Source organism: Cupressus sempervirens, chromosome 2 (assembly GCF_028749045.1).
Source record: "Cupressus sempervirens isolate cs-2001-9-10 chromosome 2, ASM2874904v1, whole genome shotgun sequence".
In the NCBI taxonomy this organism is placed as follows: domain Eukaryota; kingdom Viridiplantae; phylum Streptophyta; class Pinopsida; order Cupressales; family Cupressaceae; genus Cupressus; species Cupressus sempervirens.
The window spans coordinates 555,367,596-555,388,131 of NC_143119.1; the positions used below are offsets into that span (position 1 = coordinate 555,367,596).

The 20,536-nt window shown below is 48.4% G+C and overlaps 3 pseudogenes; 1 reads left to right on the forward strand and 2 right to left on the reverse strand.

Moving 5' to 3' along the window:
• The window catches only part of LOC149573708 (uncharacterized), a 150,121-nt pseudogene extending 131,367 nt beyond the window's left edge, over positions 1-18,754 (forward strand).
• LOC149573719 (25S ribosomal RNA) lies at positions 16,769-18,634 on the reverse strand (annotated as a pseudogene).
• A 799-nt stretch (positions 18,755-19,553) lies between the features above and the next one.
• On the reverse strand, positions 19,554-20,244 carry LOC149573720 (18S ribosomal RNA; annotated as a pseudogene; the record flags this gene model as incomplete).
• Positions 20,245-20,536: the final 292 nt, after the last annotated feature.

Here is a 20,536-nt window from a genome sequence, read left to right on the forward strand (position 1 = left end):
TTGGCGGGGTGAACTGATGAATAGACTTAAAGAGTCGACTTGGTGGGCCGACCTGGTGGGGTGACTTGATGAACGGACTTCTAGAGTCAACTTGGTGAGAGTACTTGTTCTGGTGACTTGATGAACAGACTTAAAGAGTCGGCTTGGTCGGGTGACTTGATGAAAGGACTTAAAGAGTCAACTTGGTGGGGTGACTTGATGAACGAACTTAAAGGGTCAACTTTGCAAGACGACTTGATGAATAGACCTAAAGAGTTGACTTGGTGAGAGTACTCGGTGGGGTGACCTGATGAACAAACTTAGAGAGTCGACTTGGTGGGCTAACCTGGTTGGGTGACTTCGTAAACAGACTTAAACAGTCAACTTGGTGGGATTACTTGGTGGGGTGACTGTACGAACGAACCTCAAGGGTCGACTTGGCGAGGTGACTTGATGAAAGATCCTAAAGTGTTGACTTGGTGAGAGTACTTGGTGTGGTGACTTGATGAACAGACTTAAAGAGTTGAATTGGTGAGAGTACTTGGTGGGGTGACTTGATGAACGCACTTGAAGAGTCGACTTGGTGGGGTGACTTTATGAACGGACCTAAAGAGTCTACCTGGTGAGAGTACTTGGTGGGGTGACTTGATGAACATAGTTAAAGAGTTGACTTGGTGAGAGTAATTCGTTGGTTGACTTGATGAACGCACTTGAAGAATTGACTAGGTTAGAGTACTTGGTGGGGTGACTTGATGAACAAACTTGAAGATTTGACTTGGTGGGCCGACCTGGCGGGGTGACTTGATGAACGAACTTAGAGAGTCGACTTGGTGAGAGTACTTGGTGACTTGGTGGGCCGACTTGGCTGAGTGAATTGATGAAAAAACTTAAAGAGTCAACTTGGTGAGAGTACTCGGTTGGCTTACCTAGTCACGTGGGTCAAACTAGCAGGGTGACTTGGTGAGAGTACTTGGTGGGCTAACCTGGCAGGGTGACTTGATGAACGAACTTAGAGAGTCAACTTTGTGAGAGTACTTGGCGGGTTGAACTGGCGAGGTGACTTGATGAACGAACTTAAAGAGTCGACTTGGTGAGAGAACTTGGTGGGCTGAGATGGCGAGGTGAATTGATGAACGAACCTAAAGAGTCGACTTTGTGAGAGTACTTGGTGGGCCGACCTAGCGGGGTGACTTGATGACCGAACTTAAAGGGTTGACTTGGTGAGAGTACTTGGTGGGCCGACCTGGCGGAGCGACTTGATGAATGAACTTAAATAGTCGACTTGGTGAGAGTACTTGGTGGGGTGACCTAATGAACAAACCTAAAGAGTCAACCTGGTGAGAGTACCTGGTGGGGTGACTTGGTGAGCAAACTTAAAGAGTCGACTTGGTGAGAGTAGTTGGTGGGCTGACTTGGTGGGGTGACTTGATGAACAATCTTAAAGATTCGACTTGGTGGGCCGACTTGGCAGAGTGACTTCATGAAAAAAATTAAAGAGTCGACTTGGTGGGCCGACCTGGCGGTGTGACTTGATGAACAAACTTAAAGAGTTGACTTGGTGAGAGTAATTTGTGGGCTGACCTGGCGGGGTGACTTGATGAATGAACTTAAAGAGTCGACTTGGTGGGGTGACTTGATGAACGCACTTGAAGGGTCAACTTGGTGGGGTGACTCTATGAATGGACCTAAAGAGTTGACTTGGTGAGAGTACTTGGTGGCGTGACTTGATGAAAGGACTCAAAGAGTCTACTTGGTGAGAGTACTTGGTGGCTCGACTTGATGAGCAGACTTAAAGAGTGAACTTGGTGAGAGTACTTGGTGGGGTGAACTGATGAACAGACTTAAAGAGTCGACTTGGTGGGCCGACCTGGTGGGGTGACTTTATGGATGGACTTAAAGAGTCGACTTGGTTAGAGTACTTGTTCTAGTGACTTGATGAATGGACTTGAAGAGTCAACTTGGTGGGGTAACTTGATGAAAGGACTTAAAGAGTCGACTTGGTGAGAGTACTTGGTGGGGCGACTTGATGAACGGACTTAAAGGGTCGACTTGGCGGGGTGACTTGATGAACGGACCTAAAGAGTTGACTTGGTGAGAGTACTTGGCGAGGTGAACTAATGATCAAACTTAAAGGTGGGAGTACTTGGTGGGTCGACCTGGTGGGGTGACTTGATGAATGGACTTATAGAGTCGACTTGGCTAGAGTAGTTGTTCTGGTGACATTATGAACGGACTTAAAGAGTCGTCTTGGTGGGGTGACTTGATGAAAGGACTTAAAGAGTCAACTTGGTGGGGTGACTTGATGAACAAACTTAAAGGGTCGACTTTGCGGGGTGACTCGATGAACGGACCTAAAGAGTTGACTTGGCGAGAGTACTCGGTGGGGTGAGCTGATGAACAGACTTAGAGGGTCGACTTGGTGAGAGTACTTGGTGGGCCAACCTAGTTGGGTGACTTCGTGAACTTACTTAAAGAGTCGACTTGGTGGGGTGACTTGATGAACGAACTTCAAGCGTCGACTTGGCAAGGTGAATTGATGAACGGTCCTAAAGAGTTGACTTGGTGAGAGTACTTGGTGTGGTGACTTGATGAACAGACTTAAAGAGTCAAATTGGTGAGAGTACTTGGTGGGGTGACTTGATGAACATAGTTAAAGAGTCGACTTGGTGAGAGTACTTGGTTGGGTGACTTGATGAATGCACTTGAAGAATCGACTTGGTTAGAGTACTTGGTGGGGTGACTTGATGAACAAACTTAAAGATTTGACTTGGTGGGCCGACCTAGCCGGGTGACTTGATTAATGAACTTAGAGAGTCGACTTGGTGAGAGTACTTGGTTACTTGGTGGGCCGACCTGGCCGGGTCACTTGATGAACAAACTTAAAGAGTCGACTTGGTGAGAGTACTCGGTGGGTTGACTTGGTCACGTGACTTGATGAATGAACTTAAAGAGTCGACTTGGTGGGTCGAACTAGCGGGGTGACTTGGTGGGCTGACCTGGCAGGGTGACTTGATGAACGAACCTAGAGAGTCAACTTTGTGAGAGTACTTGGTGAGTCGAACTGGCGGGGTGACTTGATGAACGAACTTATAGAGTCAACCTAGTGAGAGAAATTGGTGGGCCGAGCTGGTGGGGTGAATTGATGAACAAACATAAAGAGTCGACTTTGTGAGAGTACTTGGTGGGTCGACCTAGCGAGGTGACTTGATGATCGAACTTAAAGGGTCGACTTGGCGAGAGTACTTGGCAGGCCGACCTGGCGAAGCGACTTGATGAATGATTCAATTTGGTGAGAGTACTTGGTGGGGTGACTTGATGAAGAAACCTAAAGAGTCAACCTGGTGAGAGTACTTGGTGGGCCGACCTGGCGGGGTGACTTGATGGGAAAACTTAAAGAGTCGACTTGGTGAGAGTACTTGGTGGGGTGACCTGGTGGGGTGACTTGATGAACGAACTTGAAGAGTCAACCTTGTGGGCCGACTTGGCAGAGTGACTTCATGAACAAACTTAAAGAGTCCACTTGGTGGGCCGACCTGTCGGGGTGACTTGATGAAAAAACTTAAAGAGTCTACTTGGTGAGAGTAATTTGTGGGCTGACGTGGCGGGGTGACTTGATGAATGAACTTAACGAGTCAACTTGGTGGTGTGACTTGATGAACGCACTTGAAGGGTTGACTTGGTGGGGTGACTCTATGAATGAACCTAAAGAGTTGATTTGGTGAGAGTACTTGGTGGGGTGACTTGATGAAAGGACTTAAAGAGTCGACTTGGTGAGAGTACTTGGTGGGGAGACTTGATGAATGTACTTGAAGAATCGACTTGGTTAGAGTACTTGGTGGGGCGACATGATGAACGGACTCAAAGAGTCAACTTGGTGATAGTACTTGGTGGGGTGAACTGATGAACAGACTTAAAGAGTCGACTTGGTGGGCCGACCTGGTGGGGTGACTTTATGGATGGACTTAAAGAGTCGACTTGGTTAGAGTACTTGTTCTGGTGACTTGATGAACGGACTTGAAGAGTCGACTTGGTGGGGTGACTTGATGAAAGGACTTAAAGAGTCGACTTGGTGGGAGTACGTGGTGGGGTGACTTGATGAACGGACTTAAAGGGTCGACTTGGCAGGGTGACTTGATGAACGGACCTAAGAAGTTGACTTGGTGAGAGTACTTGGCAGGGTGAACTGATGAACAGACTTAAAGAGTCAACTTGGTGGGCCGACTTGGTGGGGTGACTTGATGAACGAACTTATAGAGTCGACTTGGTGAGAGTAGTTGTTTTGGTGACTTGATGAATGGACTTGAAGAGTCAGCTTGGTGGGGTGACTTGATGAAAGGACTTAAAGAGTCGACTTGGTGGGGTGACTTGATGAACGAACTTAAAGGGTTGACTTTACGGGGTGACTCGATGAACGGACCTAAAGAGTTGACTTGGTGAGAGTACTCTGTGGGGTGACCTGATGAATAGAGTTAGAGAGTCAACTTTGTGAACTGACTTAAAGAGTCGACTTGGTTGGGTGACTTGATGAATGGACTTCAAGGGTCGACTTGGCAAGGTGACTTGATGAACGATCCTAAAGAGTTGACTTGGTGAGAGTAGTTGGTGTGGTGACTTGATGAACAGACTTAAAGAGTCGAATTGGTGAGAGTACTTGGTGGGGTGACTTGATGAACATAGTTAAAGAGTCAACTTGGTTAGAGTACTTGGTGGGGTGACTTGATGAACAAACTTAAAGATTCCACTTGGTGGGCCGACTTGGCAGGGTGACTTGATGAACAAACTTAGAGAGTCGACTTGGTGACTTGGTGGGCTGAGCTGGCCGGGTGACTTGATGAACAAACTTAAAGAGTCAACTTGGTGAGAGTACTCGGTGGGCTGACCTAGTCATGTGACTTGATGAATGAACTTAAAGAGTCGACTTGTTGGGTCAAACTAGCGGGCTGACTTGGTGAGAGTACTTGGTGGGCTAACCTAGCAGGGTGACTTGATGAACGAACTTAGAGAGTCAACTTTGTGAGAGTACTTGGTGGGTCGAACTAGCAATGTGACTTGATGAACGAACTTAAAGAGTCGACCTAGTGAGAGAACTTGGTGGGCTAAGCTGGCGGGGTGAATTGATGAACGAACCTAAAGAGTCGACTTTATGAGAGAACTCGGTGGGCCGAGCTAGCCGGGTGACTTGATGACCGAACTTAAAGGGTTGACTTGGTGAGAGTACTTGGTGGGCCGACCTGGTAGAGTAACTAAGGAGTTGACTTGGTGAGAGTACTTGGTGGGGTGAACTGATGAACGAACTTAAAGAGTCGACTTGGTGGACCGAACTGGTGGGGTGACTTGATGAACGGACTTATAGAGTCAACTTGGTGAGAGTAGTTATTTAGGTGACTTGATGAGCGAACTTGAAGAGTTGGCTTGGTGGGGTGACTTGATGAAAGGACTTAAAGAGTCGACTTGGTTGGGTGACTTGATGAACGAACTTAAAGGGTCAACTTTGCGGGGTGACTCGATGAATGGACCTAAAGAGTTGACCTGGCGAGAGTACTCGGTGGGGTGACCTAATGAACATACTTAGAGAGTCGACTCGGTGAGAGTACTTGGTGGGCCGACCTGGTTGGGTGACTTCGTGAACTGACTCAAAGAGTCGACTTGGTGGGGTGACATGATGAACGGACTTCAAGTGTTGACTTGGCAAGGTGACTTGATGAATGGTCCTAAAGAGTTGACTTGGTGAGAGTACTTGGTGTGGTGACTTGATGAACCGACTTAAAGAGTCGAATTGGTGAGAGTACTTGGTGGGGTGAGTTGATGAACATAGTTAAAGAGTTGACTTGGTGAGAGTACTTGGTCGGGTGACTTGATGAACGCACTTGAAGAATCGACTTGGTTAGAGTACTTGGTGGGGTGACTTGATGAACAAACTTAAAGATTCGACTTGGTGGGCCGACCTGGCGGGGTGACTTGATGAACGAACTTAGAGAGTCAACTTGGTGAGAGTACTTGGTGACTTGGTGGGCTGACCTGGCCAGGTGACTTGATGAACAAACTTAAAGAGTTAGCTTGGGGAGAGTACTCGGTGGGCTGACCTGGTCACGTGACTTGATGAATGAACTTAAAGAGTCGACTTGGTGGGTCGAACTAGCAAGGTGACTTGGTGAGAGTACTTGGTGGGCTGACTTGGCAGGGTGACTTGATGAACAAACTTAGAGAGTCGACATTGTGAGAGTACTTGGTGGGTTGAACTGGCAGGGTGACTTGATGAATGAACTTAAAGAGTCGACCTGGTGAGAGAACTCGGTGGGCTGAGCTGGCGGGGTGAATTGATGAACGAACCTAAAGAGTAGACTTTGTGAGAGTACTTGGTGGGCCGACCTGGTTGGGCGACTTGATGACCGAAATTAAAGGGTCAACTTGGTGAGAGTACTTGGTGGGCCGACCAGGCGGAGCGACTTGATGAACAAACTTAGATAGTCAACTTTGTAAGAGTACTTGGTGGGGTGACTTGATGAACAAACCTAAAGAGTCAACCTGGTGAGAGTACTTGGTGGGCCGACCTGGCAGGGTGACTTGATGGGCAAACTTAAAGAGTCGACTTGGTGAGAGTACTTGGTGGGGTGACCTGGTAGGGTGACTTGATGAACAAACTTAAAGAGTCAACCTTGTGGGCTGACTTGGCAGAGTGACTTCATGAACAAACTTAAAGAGTCCACTTGGTGGGCCCACCTGGCGGGGTGACTTGATGAACGAACTTAAAGAGTCAACTTGGTGAGAGTAATTTGTGGGCTGACCTGGCGGGGTGACTTGATGAATGAACTTAAAGAGTCGACTTGGTGGGGTGACTTGATGAAAGCACTTGAAGGGTCAACTTGGTGGGTTGACTCTATGAACGGACCTAAAGAGTTGACTTGGTGAGAGTACTTGGTGGGGTGACTTGATGAAAGGACTTAAAGAGTCAACTTGGTGAGAGTACTTGGTGGGGCGACTTGATGAACGTACTTGAAGAATCGACTTGGTTAGAGTATTTGGTGGGGAAACTTGATGAACAGACTCAAAGAGTCGACTTGGTGAGAGTACTTGGCAGGGTGAACTGATGAACAGACTTAAAGAGTCGACTTGGTGGGGTGACTTGATGAACGGACTTGAAGAGTCGACTTGGTGGGGTGACTTGATGAAAGGACTTAAAGAGTCAACTTGGTGAGAGTACTTGGTGGGGCGACTTGATGAACGGACTTAAAGGGTCGAATTGGCGGGGTGACTTGATGAACGGACCTAAGGAGTTGACTTGGTGAGAGAACTTGGCGAGGTGAACTGATGAATGGACTTAAAGAGTCGACTTGGTGGGCTGACCTGGTTGGGTGACTTGATGAATGGAATTATAGAGTCGACTTGGTGAGAGTAGTTGTTCTGGTGACTTGATGAATGAACTTGAAGAGTCAGCTTGGTGGGGTGACTTGATGAAAGGACTTAAAGAGCCGACTTGGTGGGGTGACTTGATGAACGAACTTAAAGGGTCAACTTTGCGAGGTGACTCGATGAATGGACCTAAAGAGTTGACTTGGCGAGAGTACTCATTGGGGTGACCTGATGAACATACTTAGAGAGTCGACTTGGTGAGAGTACTTGGTGGGCCGACTTGGTTGGGTGACTTTGTGAACTTACTTAAAGAGTCAACTTGGTGCGGTGACTTGATGAACAGACTTCAAGGGTTGACTTGGCAAGGTGACTTGATGAACGGTCCTAAAGAGTTGACTTGGTGAGAGTACTTGGTGTGGTGACTTGATGAACAGACTTAAAGAGTCGAAGTGGTGAGAGTACTTGGTGGGGTGACTTGATGAACATAGTTAAAGAGTCGACTTGGTGAGAGTACTTGGTCAGGTGACTTGATGAATGCACTTGAAGAATCGACTTGGTTAGAGTACTTGGTGGGGTGACTTGATGAACAAACTTAAAGATTTGACTTGGTGGGCCAACCTGGCGGGATGACTTGATGAACGAACTTAGAGAGTCGACTTGGTGAGAGTACTTGGTGACTTGGTTGGCCGACCTGGCCAGGTGACTTGATGAACAAACTTAAAGAGTCGACTTGGTGAGAGTACTCGGTGGGCTGGCCTGGTCACGAGACTTGATGAACAAAACTTAAAGAGTCAACTTGGTGGGTCGAACTAGCGGGGTGACTTGGTGAGAGTACTTGGTGGGCTGACCTGGCAAGGTGACTTGATGAACAAACTTAGAGAGTCGACTTTGTGAGAGTACTTGGTGGGTCAAACTGGCGGGGTGACTTGATGAATGAAATTAAAGAGTCAACCTAGTGAGAGAACTTGGTGGGCCGAGCTGGCGGGGTGAATTGATGAACGAACCCGAAGAGTCAACTTTGTGAGAGTACTTGGTGGGCTGACCTGGCTGGGTGACTTGATGACCGAACTTAAAGGGTCGACTTGGTGAGAGTACTTGGAGGGCCGACCTGGCGGAGTGACTTGATAAATGAACTTAGAGAGTCAACTTTGTGAGAGTACTTGGTGGGGTGACTTGATGAACAAACCTGAAGAGTGAACCTTGTAAGAGTACTTTGTGGGTCGACCTGGCGGGGTGACTTGATGGGAAAACTTAAAGAGTCGACTTGGTGAGAGTACTTGGTGGGGTGATCTGGCGGGGTGACTTGATGAATGAACATAAAGAGTCAACCTTGTGGGCTGACTTGGCAGAGTGACTTCATGAACAAACTTAAAGAGTCCACTTGGTGGGTCAACCTGGTGGGGTGACTTGATGAACGAACTTAAAGAGTCGACTTGGTGAGAGTAATTTGTGGGCTAACCTGGCGGGGTGACTTGCTAAATGAACTTAAAGAGTCGACTTGGTGGGGTGACTTGATGAACTCACTTGATGGGTCGACTTGGTGGGCTGACTCTATGAATGGACCTAAAGAGTTGACTTGGTGAGAGTACTTGGTGGGGTGACTTGATGAACAGAGTTAAAGAGTCGACTTGGTGAGAGTACTTGGTGGGGCGACTTGATGAACGCACTTGAAGAATCGACTTGGTTAGAGTACTTGGTGGGGCGACTTGATGAACAGACTCAAAGAGTCGACTTCATGAGAGTACTTGGCAGGGTGAACTGATGAACAGACTTAAAGAGTCGACTTGGTTGGCCAACCTGGATGGGTGACTTTATGGATGGACTTAAAGAGTCAACTTGGTTAGAGTACTTGTTCTGGTGACTTGATGAACGGACTTGAAGAGTCGACTTGGTGGGGTGACTTGATAAAAGGACTCAAAGAGTTGACTTGGTGAGAGTACTTGGTGGGGCGACTTGATGAACAGACTTAAAGGGTCGACTTGGTGGGGTGACTTGATTAACGGACCTAAGGAGTTGACTTGGTGAGAGTACTTGGCAGGGTGAACTGATGAACGGACTTAACGAGTCGTCTTGGTGGGCCAAACTAGTGGGGTGACTTGATGAAAAGACTTATAGAGTCGACTTGGTGAGAGTAGTTGTTCTGGTGACTTGATGAACGGACTTGAAGAGTCGACTTGGTGGGGTGACTTGATGAAAGGACTTAAAGAGTTGACTTGGTGGGGTGACTTGATGAACGAACTTAAAGGGTCGACTTTGCGGGGTGACTCGATGAACGGACCTAAAGAGTTGACTTGGCAAGAGTACTCGATGAGGTGACCTAATGAACATACTTAGAGAGTCGACTTGGTGAGAGTACTTGGTGGGTCGACCTGGTTGGGTGACTTCGTGAACTAACTCAAAGAGTCAACTTGGTGGGGTGACTTGATGAATTAACTTCAAGGGTCGACTTGGCAAGGTGACTTGATGAATGGTCCTAAAGAGTTGACTTGGTGAGAGTTCTTGGTGTGGTGACTTGATGAACCAACTTAAAGAGTCAAATTGGTGAGAGTACTTGGTGGGGTGAGTTGATGAACATAGTTAAAGAGTTGACTTGGTGAGAGTACTTGGTCGGGTGACTTGATGAATGCACTTGAAGAATCGACTTGGTTAGAGTACTTGGTGGGGTGACTTGATGAACGAACTTAAAGATTCGACTCGGTGGGCCGACCTGGCGGGGTGACTTGATGAACGAACTTAGAGAGTCAACTTGGTGAGAGTACTTGGTGACTTGGTGGGCCGACCTAGCCGGGTGACTTGATGAACAAACTTAAAGAGTCGACTTGGTGAGAGTACTCAATGGGCTGACTTGGTCACGTGACTTGATGAACAAACTTAAAGAGTCGACTTGGTGGGTCGAACTAGCAGGGTGACTTGGTGAGAGTACTTGGTGGGCTAACCTGGCAAGGTGACTTGATGAACGAACTTAGAGAGTCAACTTTGTGAGAGTACTTGGTGGGTCAAACTGGCAGGGTGACTTGATGAACGAACTTAAAGAGTCAACCTAGTGGGAGAACTTGGTGGGCTGAGCTGGCGGGGTGAATTGATGAATGAACCTAAAGAGTCGACTTTGTGAGAGTACTTGGTGGGGAAACCTGGCCAGGTGACTTGATGATCAAACTTAAAGGGTCGACTTTGTGAGAGTACTTGGTGGGCCAACCAGGCGGAGTGACTTGATGAACGAACTTAGATAGTCAACTTTGTGAGAGTACTTGGTGGGGTGACTTGATGAACAAACCTAAAGAGTCAACCTAGTGAGAGTACTTGGTGGGCCGACCTGGCAGGGTGACTTGATGGGCAAACTTAGAGAGTTGACTTGGTGAGAGTACTTGGTGGGGTGACTTGGCAGGGTGACTTGATGAACGAACTTAAAGAGTCAACCTTATGGGCCGACTTGGTAGAGTGACTTCATGAACGAACTTAAAGAGTCCACTTAGTGGGCCGACATGGCAGGGTGACTTGATGAATGAACTTAAAGAGTCGACTTGGTGAGAGTAATTTGTGGGCTGACCTGGCAGGGTGACTTGATGAATGAACTTAAAGAGTCGACTTGGTGGGGTGACTTGATGAAAGCACTTGAAGGGTCGACTTGGTGGGGTGACTCTATGAACGGACCTAAAGAGTTGACTTGGTAAGAGTACTTGGTGGGGTGACTTGATGAAAGGACTTAAAGAGTTGACTTGGTGAGAGTACTTGGTGGGGTGACTTGATGAATGTATTTGAAGAATCGACTTGGTTAGAGTAGTTGGTGGGGCAACTTGATGAACGGACTCAAAGAGTCAACTTGGTGAGAGTACTTGGCAGGGTGAACTGATGAACAGACTTAAAGAGTCGACTTGGTGGGCCGACTTGGTGGGGTGACTTTATGGATGGACTTAAAGAGTTGACTTGGTTAGAGTACTTGTTCTAGTGACTTGATGAACGGACTTGAAGAGTCGACTTGGTGGGGTGACTTGATGAAAGGAATTAAAGAGTCGACTTGGTGAGAGTACTTGGTGGGGCGACTTGATGAACAGACTTAAAGGGTCGACTTGGCGGGGTGACTTGATGAATGGACCTAAGGAGTTGACTTGGTGAGAGTACTTGGCAGGGTGAAGTGATGAATGAACTTAAAGAGTCGGCTTGGTGGGCTGACCTGGTGGGGTGACTTGATGAATGGACTTATAGAGTCGACTTGGTGAGAGTAGTTGTTCTGGTGACTTGATGAACGGACTTGAAGAGTCAGCTTGGTGGGGTGACTTGATGAAAGGACTTAAAGACTCGACTTGGTGGGGTGACTTGATGAATGAACTTAAAGGGTCAACTTTGCGGGGTGCCTCGATGAACAGACCTAAAGAGTTGACTTGGTGAGAGTACTCAGTGGGGTGACCTGATGAACAGACTTCGAGAGTCGACTTGGTAAGAGTACTTGGTGGGCTGACTTTGTTGGGTGACTTCGTGAACTAACTTAAAGAGTTGACTTGGTGGGGTGACTTGATGAACGGACTTCAAGGGTTGACTTGGCTAGGTGACTTGATGAACGGTCCTAAAGAGTTGACTTGGTGAGAGTACTTGGTGTGGTGACTTAATGAACAGACTTAAAGAGTCAAATTGGTGAGAGTACTTGGTGGGGTGACTTGATGAACATAGTTAAAGAGTCAACTTGGTGAGAGTACTTGGTCGGGTGACTTGATGAACGCACTTGAAGAATCGACTTGGTTAGAGTACTTGGTGGGGTGACTTGATGAACGAACTTAAAGATTCGACTTGGTGGGCCAACCTGGTGGGGTGACTTGATGAACGAACTTAGAGAGTTGACTTGGTGAGAGTACTTGGTGACTTGGTGGGCCGACCTGGCCGGGTGACTTGATGAAAAAACTTAAACAGTCAACTTGGTGAGAGTACTCGGTGGGCTGGCCTGGTCATGAGACTTGATGAACAAACTTAAAGAGTCGACTTGGTGGGTCGAACTAGTGGGGTGACTTGGTGAGAGTACTTGGTGAGCTAACCTGGCAAGGTGACTTGATGAACAAACTTGGAGAGTCGACTTTGTGAGAGTACTTGGTGGGTCAAACTGGCGGGGTGACTTGATGAATGAACTTAAAGAGTCGACCTGGTGAGATAACTTGGTGTGCCGAGCTCGCAGGGTGAATTGATGAACGAACCTAAAGAGTCAACTTTGTGAGAGTACTTGGTGGGCTAACCTGGCTGGGTGACTTGATGACCGAACTTAAAGGGTCGACTTGGTGAGAGTACTTGGTGGGTCGACCTGGCGGAGTGACTTGATGAACGAACTTAGAGAGTCAACTTTGTGAGAGTACTTGTTGGGGTGACTTGATGAACAAACCTAAAGAGTCAACCTGGTAAGAGTACTTGGTGGGCTGACCTGGCAGGGTGACTTGATGGGAAAACATAAAGAGTCGACTTGGTGAGAGTACTTGGTGGGGTGACCTGGCGGGGTGACTTGATGAACGAACTTAAACAGTCCACCTTATGGGCCGACTTGGTAGAGTGACTTCATGAATGAACTTAAAGAGTCCACTTGGTGGTCCAACTTGGCAGGGTGACTTGATGAACAAACTTAAAGAGTCAACTTGGTGAGAGTAATTTGTGGGCTGACCTGGCGGGGTGACTTGATGAATGAACTTAAAGAGTCGACTTGGTGGGGTGACTTGATGAATGCACTTGAAGGGTCGACTTGGTGAGGTGACTCTATGAATAGACCTAAAGAGTTGACTTGGTGAGAGTACTTGGTGGGGTGACTTGATGAAAGGACTTAAAGAGTCGACTTGGTGAGAGTACTTGGTGGGGCGACTTGATGAACGCACTTGAAGAATCGACTTGGTTAGAGTACTTGGTGGGTTAACTTGATGAATGGACTCAAAGAGTCAACTTGGTGAGAGTAATGGGTGGCTCGACTTGCTGAGCAGACTTAAAGAGTCAACTTGGTGAGAGTGGGCATAACGGGGCGAGGTGGTGAGTGGGCCTAATGGGGTGAGTTGGTGGGGCGACTTGGTGAGTGGAATTAGAGAGCCAACATGGTGAGGCGACTTGGCAAGTTGGTTCGTTGAGATGACATGGTGAGCTGACTTGGTGAGTCAACCTGGCGAGCGAACTTAAAGAGTCAACTTGGCAACGTACTCGAGTCAACTTGGTGAGGCGACCTGGCGAGCAAGCTCAAAGAGTTAACATGGTGAGGTGACTCATTAAGTCAACATGGTGAGGCGACTCATGGTGAGGAGCTATCCATGAGGTGACTTGGTGGGCCTACTTGATTAGTCGACTTGGTGAGCCGACCTAATAAGCTGACATGGTGAACAGGCTTAAAGAGGCGACGACTTGGTGGGGTAACTCGGCAAGCCAACTTATCGAGGCGAGATGGTGAGTCGACTTGGTGAGCTGACTTGGTGAGCGCACTTAAATAGTCAACTTTGTGAGGTGACTTAGCGAGTTAGCTTGCTAATGCGACTTGGGCGGGTCGACTTGGCAAGCAAACTTAAAGAGGCGACTTGGGCGGGCTGACCTGGTGAGCGAACTTAAAGAGTTGACTTGGCAATGTACTTGAACAACTGACTTGGTGAGCTGACATGGTGAGTGGGCTTAGAGAAGCAACTCGGTGGGGCAACTTGGCGAGCACACTTGCTGGGGCAAGGTGGTAAAAGGACTAGGTGATTCGACTTGGTGATCTAACTTAGGGAGCTAACTTGGTGAGCAAACTTAAGGGGTCAACTTGGTGAGGCAACCTGAATAGTCGACTCGGTGAGCTAACTTGGGGAGCCGGCATGGTGAGCAGTCTTAAAGAAGAGGTGACCTGGTGAGGTGAGATGGTAAGTCATCTTGGTGAGCCAGCTTAACAAGCTGTGAGCGGACTTAAAGAGTCAATTCTTGATTTGGCAAAGACCACATGGTCAGATGACTTGGTGAGCTGACCTGGCTAGCAAAATTGGCAAACAAACTTATAGAATCGACTTGCTGTCCCCAGCCAGGATTGCATGCCTAGGTCAACCCAACTTGGGTCACCCGACTCCGTCGCCCCAACCTCGGGCGACCTAACTGGGTCGCCAGAGTGGGTCGACTGAGGGAAAAAAAAAAAAATCATGGGAGGCCTTGTACAACGAAAAGCGCTAAATTTTGGGCATTACGAAAAAAAAAAAAAAAAGTTACCTGCTTTTTGATCACGCACAAGTTTCAGTTCACGTATTGCCGAGCTGACTCGAGGGGTTACACCTAGCTAGCCAGATTCGAGTTAGGTTAGCCAAAATGATCCGATTTGAGAATTTTATTTATAAAAAGAGATCATGATAGGCCCCATAAGGCAAAAAAGAATGAAATTTTGGGAGTTCAAAAAAAAATGTTACCCAGTTTTGGATCACGCACAAGGCTCGGGTCACATAGCATCGAGGTGCCCTGGCTGACATGATTCGAGTGAAAAGTCGACGGTGGCATGAGTCGTGCTAAAAAATTGGAGGCCATTAAGGCTCGAGGCGCTTCGAGTCGAGGTTGCCGAGGTGGGTCGGGTTGAAAACTTTGGGCGAGTGCGGTTACATGAGTTGAGTGAAAAAAAAAATGGAGGCGGTTAAGGCTCGAGGCAATTCGAGTCGGGGTAGCTGAGTCGATTCAAAAACTTTGGCCGTTAGCCAAAAAAAGAGTTAATCACTTTTGGATCACGTACATCACTTGGGGCGCATAGAATCAAGTCAAGCACGGTGACATGAGTGGTTCAAAAAAATTGCAGGCGATTAAGGCTCGAGGCGATTTGAGTCGGGGTTGCTGACACGATTTGGGTTGAAATATTTGGGTATTAACTAAAGAAGGAAGAAGTTAACCGCTTTTGGATCACGTACATGACTCGAGGCACCAAGTCGAGCACGGTGACATGAGTCCTGCGAAAAAACTGGAGGTGGTTAAGGCTCGAGGCGATACGAGTCAGGGTTGCGAACACAATTTGGGTTGAAAACTTTGGGCATTAACCCAAAAAAAGAGTTGACCACCTTTGGATCACGCACATGACTCGGCACACTTAGAATCATGTCAAGCACGGTGACATGAGTCATGCGAAAAAATTGGAGGCAGTTAAGGCTTGATGTGATTCGAGTAGGGGTTCGGGTAGTTGGGGCAATTCGTGTCGGGGTTGCCGATATAGTTTGAGTTGAAAACTTTGGGCATTAACCCCAAAAAGAAAAAAGTTGACCTCTTTTGGACCACGTACATGACTCGGGGCACTTAGAATCAAGTCGAGCATGGTGACATGGGTTGTGCAAAAAATTTAGTGGCGATTCGAGTTGGGGTAGCCAACTTGATTTGAGTTCAAAACTTTGGGTGTCAACCAAAAAAATAAGTTGACCAATTTTGGATCACGTACATGAGTTGTCTGCCCTCACAAAAATTACAAAACCCGGGGACCCGCCTGGAATTTGCAGTCGGAAGATTTTTCTGCCCTCACAAAAATTTACAAACCCCACCAGCTCAGAATTTGGACTCGGAAGATTTTTCTGCCCTCGCGAAATTTACAAACCCCACTCGCTCGGAATTTGGCACTTGGAAATTACGAAACCCCGCCTGCCCGAAATTTGGACTTGTAAGATTTTTCCACCCTCACAGAAATTGCAAACCTGACCCACATGGAAATTGCACTTGGAAGACTTTTTCGCACTCGTGGAAATCACAAAACCCCACCCGCGGGGAATTCAGCACTTGGGAGATTTTTCTGCCCTTCCAAAAATCGCAAACCCCACCAGCTCAGAATTTGGGACTCGGGAGATTTTTTCCCCCTCGTGGAAATTTTACAAAACCCCACTCGCTCGAAATTTGGCACTCGAGAGATTTTTATATCCTGGCAGAAATTTCTTCAAAACCCCTCCCTCCCGCTAGGAATTTGGCACTCGGGAGATTTTTCCGCCCTAGTGGAAATTGCAAACCCCACCCACCAGGAATTTGGCACCTGGGAGATTTTTATGCCCTCGCAAAAATTGCAAATCCCACCCGCCGAGAATTTGGCACTTGGGAGATTTTTTCGCCCTCTCAAAAATTTTTACAAAACTCCACCCGCCTAGAATGTGGCACTTGGGAGATTTTTCTACCCCGGCAGAAATTGCAAAACCCCACCCGCCGGGAATTCGGCACTTGGACCATCCGCAGGGACCATCACAATGCTTTTTTTTAATTAAATAGTCAGATTCCCCTTGTTTGTACCAGTTCTGAGTCGACTATTCGCCGCTTAGGGAAAGCCCTCCGAAGGGGGCGTCCTGTGTCCATCGGCTGATCGGCACGTGACAGCCTGCCCTCGCTGCGGGAGCAGCTCGGGCAGGCTGCCAATAGCCCACGAGTTCAAGACACAGACCCCTAGGCCCAGCCCTTAGAGCCAATCCTTTTCCTAAAGTTACAGATCCATTTTGCCGACTTCCCTTACCTACATTGTTCTATTGACCAGAGGTTGTTCACCTTGGAGACCTAATGCGATTATGAGTACGATCGGGCATGAATGGTACTCGGTCCTCTAGATTTTCAAGGGCTGCCAAAGGCACACCGGACACCGAAGGGACGTGCGGTGCTCTTCCAGCCACTGGACCCTATCTCCGGTTGAACCGATTTCAGGGTGGGCAGGCTATTAAAAAGAAAAGATAACTCTTCCTGGGGCCCCCACCAATGTCTCCAGATTTCCTAACGTTGTTGTCCGCCACCACATCCCAATTCGGGAATATTAACCCGATTCCCTTTCGATGATCGCGCAAAGTGCACCCTTGAAACAGGGTTTCCCCATCTCTTAGGATCAACTAACCCATGTCCAAGTGCTATTCACATGGAACCTTTCCCCACTTCATTCTTCAAAGTTCTCATTTGAATATTTGCTACTACCACCAAGATCTGCACCGGGGGCCAGTCCACCCAGGCTCACGCCCAAGGTTTCGCAACAACCCTCGCATCCTCCTACTCATCAGAGCCTGGCACTTGCCCTGACGACCGAGTATAGGTTGTGCGCTTCAGCACCATCCATTTTTGAGGCTAGTTGATTCGACAGGTGATTTGTTACACACTCCTTAGCGGATTTTGACTTCCATGACCACCGTCTTGCTGTCTTAATCAACCAACACCCTTTGTGGGATCTGGGTTAGCACACAATTTGGCACCGTAACGCGGCTTTCGGTTCATCCCGCATTTCCAGTTCTGCTTAACAAAAATGGCCCACTTGGAGCTCGCGATTTCGTGGCATAGCTCAACAGAGCAGCCGCGTCGACTTACCTATTTAAAGTTTGAGAATAGGTCGAGGGCGTTAGGCCCCCGATGCCTCTAATCATTTGCTTTACCCAATAAAACTCGCACGTGAGGTCCAGCTATCCTAAGGGAAACTTCAGAGGAAACCCGCTACTAGACAGTTCAATTAGTCTTTTGCCCCTATACAGAAGTCAGACGAATGATTTGCACGTCAGTATCGCTGCGAGCCTCCACCAGAGTTTCCTCTGGCTTCGCCCTGCTCAGGCATAGTTCATCATCTTTTGGGTCTCAACAGGTGTGCTCGCACTTGAACCCTTCACAAAAGATCAGGGTCGGTCAGCGGTGCACCCCCCGAGAGGGGATCTCGCCAGTCAGCTTCCTTGAACCTCATGGGTTTTCCCAACCTGCCAACTCGCACACATGTTAGACTCCTTGGTCTGTGTTTCAAGATGGGTCGGATGGAAAGCCCGCTGGCTAGCGCCACGAGCGCATAGGTTCCCGAGAGCCCGCTGTAAAGGTACGTGCTTCACTCCTTGACTGCCACAATGGAAGTATTTGTGCGACCAAGAAGGTCATTCTTGTGCCGCCGCGATAGCCCGCACTGGCACGTCCCCCAAACCGAGCGACAGACTGGCTCACACCATTCCGCATCTGACCGGGGCACATCGCCGACCTCCATCCACTTCCCTCCTATAAATTTCAAGCACTCTTTAACTCTCTTTTCAAAGTCCTTTTCATCTTTCCCTCATGGTACTTGTTTGCTATCGGTCTCTCGCCCGTATTTAGACTTGGACAGAATTTACCACTCGATTAGGGCTGCATTCCCAAACAACCCGACTCGCCGACAGCACCTCCTGGTGCGACAGGGTCTGGGCCCGACGGGGATCTCATCCTCTCCGGCGCCCCCTTCTAGGGGACTTGGGCTTGGTCCTTCACTGAGGACGCTTCTACAGACTACAATTCAACAGGTGCGGCCATCGATTTTCATGCTGGGATCTTCCCGATTCCCTTGCCGTTACTAGGGGAATCCTGGTAAGTTTCTTTTCCTCCGCTTATTGATATGCTTAAACTCAGCGGGTACTCATGCCTGACTTGGGGACACGGTAGAGATGCAGTAATGCCCGCACTGCGGCAGGCCGCTGAGCCCAGAATAAAGTTCCTCGTGAGGAATCATTCGATCGACGCAAACCAACGCTGACCTTTGTGAACCACCACTCATTGCGATGGATCGACGAACCTCATGCTCATTTCAGCTGACCGCGCGCCACTTGCAGACGCGGACGACCATCTTCGCTCCTCGCTAAGTATCACATTTTGGTACATTCTTCATCATGGCAAGAGCCAAGATATCCATTGCCGAGAGTCATGATTTTGTTTTGCTTTTGTCTTTCGGCGACCCAAGCGTGCAAGGCGCTGGCTCGCGCTTTGTTCTGTGGATTTTTAAGGTGCGCTATGCACCCGTGTGTTGGGTGGTTGACACATCTCGAACCTCGAGCACCCAATGGGTGCGACGAGGAACATTGTGGTGTGTCCCCACCCCATCACCTCGCAAAGGTGGGAGGCGATGCATGAGAGGGCCGTGTCAGCGGATGGGGCCCCTGCCTCGCAAATCATGCGAGTGTACCCATCCTAAACATAGAACACTCTAAGCGATGAGTCAACACACCTAGGCAAGGAAACGGGGGGTTGCGACAATCTTGACTTGCCCCTCTGAATTGCAACCAAGCAGAGACCTCTCACTCCGATGTGGACATCGTTCGAAGGCACCGATCCTAATCCAGATGTCTTCTGAGTCTCTTCTTCGCCCTGCGGGGAATCCACACTTTCGATCACGAGCATTCAATGTGACCCTCGACCTCCACGGTGTTGGACCCGTAGCTTGGCCGTCCAGCACATCACTGCAGGGCCGAGTGTCTGCATGTCGCCGAGATTTAGGGGGCGGGGAGGAGGCCAACTCCATCCCCTACACGATTCAGGGTCTCGAATCGACAATGATCCTACTACAGGTTCACCTACGGTAACCCTGTTACGACTTCTCCTTCCTCTAAATGATAAGGTTCAGTGAACTTCTCGCGATGTCGCCGACAAGAACCGCTTTCATCACCACGATCTGAACACTTCACTAGATCATTCAATTGGTAGGAGTGACGGGCGGTGTGTACAAAGGGCAGGGATGTAGTCAACGCGAGCTGATGACTCGTGCTTACTAGGAATTCCTCGTTGAAGATCAATAATTGCAATGGTCTATCCCCATTATGATGCAATTTGACAAGATTTCCCAAACCTTTCGGGCCAGGGAGAGAAACTCATTGGTTGCATCAGTGTAGCACACGTGTGGCCCAGAACATCTAAGGGCATCAAAGACCTATTATTTCCTCAAACTTCCATGGCCTAGGAGGCTATAGTCCCTTTAAGAAGCTGGCCGTGAAGGGGAACCTCCACATAGCTAGTTAGTAGGTTCAGGTCTCATTCGTTAATGGAATTAACCAGACAAATCACTCCACCAACTAAGAACGGCCATGCACCACCACCCATAGAATCAAGAAAGAGCTCTCAATCTGTCAATCCTTACGATGTCTGGACCTAGTAAGTTTCCCCATGTTGAGTCAAATTAAGCTGCAGGCTCCACTCCTGGTGGTGCCCTTCCGTCAATTCCTTTAAGTTTCAGCCTTGCGACCATACTTCCCCCAGAACCCAAACACTCTGATTTCTCAGAAGGTGCTGGCGGAGTCCTTAGAGCAACATCCGGCGATCCCTAGTCGGCATCGTTTATGGTTGAGACTAGGACGGTATCTGATCGTCTTTGAGCCCCAACCTTTCATTCTTGATTAATGAAAACATCCTTTGCAAATGCTTTTCGATCGCAACAAACATTTTCCCATGATGAAGAGCTGGTTGCTAAAGTGCCAACAGAGACCGTCATGTTGAAGGGTGAAGGGCCGAGTGAGTCGAAAACATGGTTGGTTATGCGATTGGTGGG